Source organism: Babylonia areolata, chromosome 4, assembly GCF_041734735.1.
Source record: "Babylonia areolata isolate BAREFJ2019XMU chromosome 4, ASM4173473v1, whole genome shotgun sequence".
In the NCBI taxonomy this organism is placed as follows: domain Eukaryota; kingdom Metazoa; phylum Mollusca; class Gastropoda; order Neogastropoda; family Buccinidae; genus Babylonia; species Babylonia areolata.
In genome coordinates this window covers 37,818,879-37,825,134 of record NC_134879.1, presented here as the reverse complement: position 1 = coordinate 37,825,134, position 6,256 = coordinate 37,818,879, and positions in this window count along the sequence as shown.

Sequence of the window (6,256 nt, the reverse complement as noted above, 5' to 3'; positions counted from 1 at the left end):
GGTGAGGGGGTGAGTGATACAATGTGGGGTGAGGGGGTGAGTGATACAGTGTGGGGTGAGGGGTGTGAGTGATACAGTGTGGGTGATGGGTGTGAGTGATACAGTGTGGTGTGAGTGATACAGTGTGGGGTGAGGGGTGTGAGTGATACAGTGTGGGGTGTGAGTGATACAGTGTGAGTGATACAGTGTGAGTGACACAGTGTGGGGTGTGGGTGATACAGTGTGAGTGATACAGTGTGAGGTGTGGGTGATACAGTGTGAGTGATACAGTGTGGGGTGTGAGTGACACAGTGTGAGGTGTGAGTGATACAGTGTGAGTGATACAGTGTGGGGTGTGAGTGATACAGTGTGAGGTGTGGGTGATACAGTGTGAGTGATACAGTGTGGGGTGTGAGTGATACAGTGTGAGGTGTGGGTGATACAGTGTGAGTGATACAGTGTGAGGTGTGAGTGATACAGTGTGAGTGATACAGTGTGAGGTGTGAGTGATACAGAGTGAGTGATACAGTGTGAGGTGTGGGTGATACAGTGTGAGGTGTGAGTGATACAGTGTGAGGTGTGAGTGATACAGAGTGAGTGATACAGTGTGAGGTGTTAGTGATACAGTGTGAGTGATACAGTGTGAGGTGTTAGTGATACAGTGTGAGTGATACAGTGTGAGGTGTGAGTGCGGCAGTGTGAAGTGTGAGTGAGTGAGTGAGTGATACAATGTGAGTGATACAGTGTGAGTTGTGAGTGATACACTGTGAGGTGTGGGTGATACAGTGTGAGGTGTTACACTGAGAGTGATACAGTCAGTGGTCAGAGTGATACAGTGTGAGGTGTGAGACTGAGTGCTACAGTCAGTGGTTAGATTGAGTGATGCAGTGTGAGGTGTGAGTGAAACAGTTTGTGGTCAGATTGAGTAATGCAGTGTGAGGTGTGAGTGATACAGTCAGTGGTCAGATTGAGTGATGCAGTGTGAGGTGTGAGTGAAACAGTCTGTGGTCAGATTGAGTAATGCAGTGTGAGGTGTGAGTGATACAGTCAGTGGTCAGACTGAGTGATACAGTGTGAGGTGTGAGTGATACAGTCAGTGGTCAGATTGAGTGATGCAATGTGAGGTGTGAGTGATACAGCCAGTGTTCAGATTGAGTGATACAGTCGGAAGTCAGCCTTCCCTGAATGTGATATCTGTTCCCTTTCCCTGTAAGATATTTATGTCCATGCCTGTTTTGCTCCATATTGACATTGTGTCCCGGTATTACTGTGGGCCTGGCCTGTGACTGACGCCTTTCCCACAGTGTTGTGGGCCTGGCCTGTGACTGACGTCTTTCCCACAGTGTTCAGGGCCTGTGATTGACGTCATTTCCACAGTGCTGTGGGCCTGGCCTGTGACTGACGTCTTTCCCACAGTGTTGTTGGCCTGTGACTGACGTCTTTCCCACAGTGTTGTTGGCCTGTGGCTGACGTCTTTCCCACAGTGTTGTTGGCCTGTGGCTGACGTCTTTCCCACAGTGTTAAGGCTTGTGACTGACGTCTTTCCCACAGTGTTGAGGGCCTGTGACTGACGTCTTTCCCACAGCGTTGAGGGCCTGTGACTGACGTCCTTCCCACAGTGTTGTGGGCCTGGCTTGTAACTGACGTCTTTCCCACAGTGTTGAAGGCCAGGAATATGACTGACGTCTTTCCCACAGTGTTGTTGGCCTGCGACTGACGTCTTTCCCACAACCTGCGACTGACGTCTTTCCCAGTGTTCTGGGCCTGGCCTGTGACTGACGTTTTTCCCACAATATTGTTGGCCTGTTACTGACGCCTTTCCCACAGTGTTGTGGGCCCGTGACTGACGTCTTTCCCACAGTGTTGTTGGCCTGCGACTGACGTCTTTCCCACAGTGTTGTGGGCCTGGCCTGTGACTGACGTCTTTCCCACAGTGTTGTGGGCCTGGCTCGTGACTGACGTCTTTCCCACAGTGTTGTGGGCCTGTGACTGACGTCATTTCCACAGTGTTATGGGCCTGGCCTGTGACTGACGTCTTTCCCCCAGTGTTGTTGGCCTGGCCTGTGACTGACGTCTTTCCCCCAGTGTTGTTGGCCTGGCTCGTGACTGACGTCTTTCCCCCAGTGTTGTGGGCCTGGCTCGTGACTGACGTCTTTCCCCCAGTGTTGTTGGCCTGGCCTGTGACTGACGTCTTTCCCCCAGTGTTGTGGGCCTGGCTCGTGACTGACGTCTTTCCCACAGTGTTGTGGACCTGGCGTGTGACTGACCTGTCCCACTGCCTGCAGGGACGAGGGGGAGTGCCTAGAGCCGGCATTGGACCTGCGGCACTGTGCCCGACACCAGCGGGCCCTGCGGTCCTGTACCCCCCTGCTGTACCGACCCCTGCTGCTCCGCTGTCTGCACAACGCCCTCCCCGCGCACAACGCCACTGCCAACTCTTCGTCAGCCCTCACTGGCTCTCAGAACACCAGTGAAGTCATGGTACCCTACCGGCTCTTCACGTCCTGTATTGCCTTCGTCTGCACTGGCAACACGGATTTCTGCCGGCTTCTGGGCATGCAGCACGGCAACGGCAGCAAGTCCAGTGACGACAGCATGTCCGGTGACCGTGGTGACGACAGAGTGCGGCCTGAGGACGGCAGCAGGTGGCGTTGCCAACACCGCCTTCCCATGCTGCTGCAGGAAAGTCTGCGACGCGGATGTGATGACGTGCCTTTAGGCCCTGGTCCTGACGCTGGTGGTGAGGCCTGACTTGTTGGACCCATGTCAGGGACATGGCTTGGACCTTACCATCAGTCAGTGCTGCAGCTTTCAAGGCGCGCGCGCGCGCGCACACGCACACACACACACACACACACACACACACACACACACACACACACACACACTGCAACACATCTCAAAGCATTGCAAAAAAACAAAAAACAAACAAACAACAACAGACAATGCCTTTCTACAACCAAAGCAGAACAAACAACAAAATCAAGTCCATATAACTGCACAATCAGTCCCAGTGGCCAACCCACCCTTTCCCCCAAACAGCCATTCCTTCCCAATAAACCCACTCATCCTAATAAACCACATATCCTTTCCAAATTAACCCACCTCTCCCTTCCCAATAAACTCACCCATCCTTTCCCAGTTAACCCACCTCTCCCTTCCCAATAAACCCATCCATCCCTTCCCAATAAACCCACATATCTTTTCCCAATAAATCCAACCAACCTTTCCCGAGAAACCCACCCATCCCTTCCCAATAAACCCACCATCCCTTCCCAATAAACCCACCCATCCTTCCCAGTAAACCCGCCTATCTTTTCTCAATTAACCCACCTATCTTTTCCCAATAATCCCACCCATCCCTTCCCAATAAACCCACCCATCCATTCCCAATAAACCCATCCATCCCTTTCCAATAAACCCATTCATCCCAATAAATCACATATCTCATCCCAATGAACCCACCCATTCAAACCCAATAAAACAGTCCAACTCTTCCTGATGATCAATACATCTCATCCCAATAAACTTACCTATCCCTTCCTGATAAACCCACCTATCCTTTACCAATGAAACCATCCATCCTTTCCCAATAAACCCACCCATCCTTTCCCAGTAAACCCACCACTCCCTTCCCAAGAAACCCATCAATCCTTTCCCAATAAATCCACCCATCCTTTTGCAATAAACACACCCATCTTTTCCCAATAAACCCACCCATCCCTTCCCAATAAACCCACCTCTCCTTTCCCAATAAACCCGGCCATCCCTTCCCAATAAACCCACCTATCTTTTCCAATAAATACACCCATCCCTTCCCAATAAATCCACCCATCCTTTCCCAATAAACCTACCCATCCTTTCCCAATAAACCCACCTATCTTTTTCCAATAAACCCACCTATCCCTTCCCAATAAACCCACTTATCATTTCCCAATAAACCCACCCATCCCTTCCCAATAAACCAACCCATCCTTTCCCAATAAACCCACCCAGCCCTTCCTTCCCAATAAACCCACCCAGCCCTTCCTTCCCAATAAATCCACCCAGCCCTTTGCAATAAATCCACCCAGCCCTTCCCAATGAATCCACTCAACCCTTCGCAATAACCCCACCCAGCCCTTCCTTCGCAATAAACCCACCCAGCCCTTCCTTCCCAATAAATCCACCCAGCCCTTCCCAATAAATCCACCCAGCCCTTCCTTCCCAATAAATCCGCTCAGCCCTTCCCAATGAATCCACCCAGCCCTCCCAATAAATCCACCCAGCCCTTCGCAATAAATCCACCCAGCTCTTCCCAGTAAACACACTCATTCCAGCTAAAAGTACCTGTTTGTTACATTTGTTGAGAAGAATCCAGGGATCCAGTAATAAATAAAAGTACTGAAAGTTATCAAGTGTTTGTCACATTTGCCAAGAATGACAAACAGAAGACACGTTGACGATTTAGACAGTGTCAAACAAAGAGATCCGCAGAGCACCTGTGCGGAGATTTAACACATTTCTTTCCTTCCCGTCTTGCTGGTGCACATGCACCAGTATCGTTCCTGTCTTGTCGGTGCACATGTACTCTTACTAAAAAACCAGCGTGCCTGTGCACTGACACAGCATTCCATGATTGTTCAAGTGATGACGATTTCTCACTTAAAGGGAATTAACCTCGCCAGTATTCTTCAGCCATTCACTTATACGGACTGGCCTCCTTTCCACTGATTCGACATTTTTCAGTGCACTGAACTTATTTCCGAAGTCATATGCGACATACTTTCTGCATGGTCTAAGGTTCTGTGAAAAAAAAGTTTAGAATTAACTTGTATGTGTGGTAGCTTTTTAATTTGATAGCAGAGAACTTCCACGGGGGTGTTCTCAATCGAATCAACGATTTAGTCTTGAAATCAGTTGCACAGAAACTGACAGCTTCCGTGTGTTGTAACTGTACAGCTGACAAAAACTTATGTGATGTGACCAGCTTGTAGCAACAGTTTCATTTCTTCACTTGGGCTGAAGTCTGCTTTCTTCCGACAGCAGACAATGTTTTGTTTTGTTTTGTTTTTTGACAGGCGAGGCACAGGGGGTAGGGGAGGTAGAGAGACATGATAGGAGTGAGGTAGGGTGAGGTAGAGAGACCTGACACTAGTGAGGTAGGGGGAGGTAGAGAGACATGACAGGCGTGAGGTAGGGGGAGGTAGAGAGACATGACAGTAGTTAGGTAGGGGGAGGTAGAGAAACATGACAGTAGTGAGGTAGGGGGAAGTAGAGAGACATGACAGTAGTAGGGTAGAGAGACATGACAGGAGTGAGGTAGGGGAGGTAGAGAGACATGACAGGAGTGAGGTAGACATGACAGGAGTGAGGTAGGGGAGGTAGAGAGACATGACAGGAGTGAGGTAGACATGACAGGAGTGAGGTAGGGGAGGTAGAGAGACATGACAGGAGTGAGGTAGGGGAGGTAGAGAGACATGACAGGAGTGTGGTAGGGGAGGTAGAGAGACATGACATGAGTGAGGTAGGGGAGGTAGAGAGACATGACATGAGTGTGGTAGGGTGAGGTAGAGAGACATGACAGGAGTGAGGTAGGGGGATGTAGAGAGACATGACATGAGTGAGGTAGGGGAGGTAGAGAGACATGACAGGTGTGAGGTAGGGGAGGTAGAGAGACATGAATAGGAGTGAGGTAGACATGACATGAGTGAGGTAGGGGAGGTAGAGAGACATGACAGGTGTGAGGTAGGGGAGGTAGAGAGACATGACAGGAGTGAGGTAGGGGGAGGTAGAGAGATATGATAGTAGTGAGGTAGGGTGAGGTAGAGAGATATGACAGGAGTGAGGTAGGGAGAGGTAGAGAGACATGACAGGAGTGAGGTATGGGGAGGTAGAGAGATAATTATGACAGTAGTGAGGTAGGGTGAGGTAGAGAGACAAGATAAAAAAGGTAGGATGAGGTAGAGAGATATGACAGTAGTGAGGTAGGGTGAGGTAGAGAGATATAGCAGGAGTGAGGCAGGGTGTCGCACCCAAACAAGTCACCACCGGGTACAAACCGAAAGCCGGTACCGGTGGTGCCGTTAGTGTTTCCCTTCTACCTCTGCCAGGTAAAAACCGAAATCCGCTGCTGACGGTGGAGAGAGGGTTAGCACTTTTTAGTGTATTTCTTGTTGATCCATTGCTTCTGCCAAAATAATAGGCCAACCCCAAACCCGGTGCTGGCAGTAGAGAAGGGGTCAACGAGTAGCAGGTGCAACATTTTATTTTCTTTCTTCACTTTGCTGTGCATTCG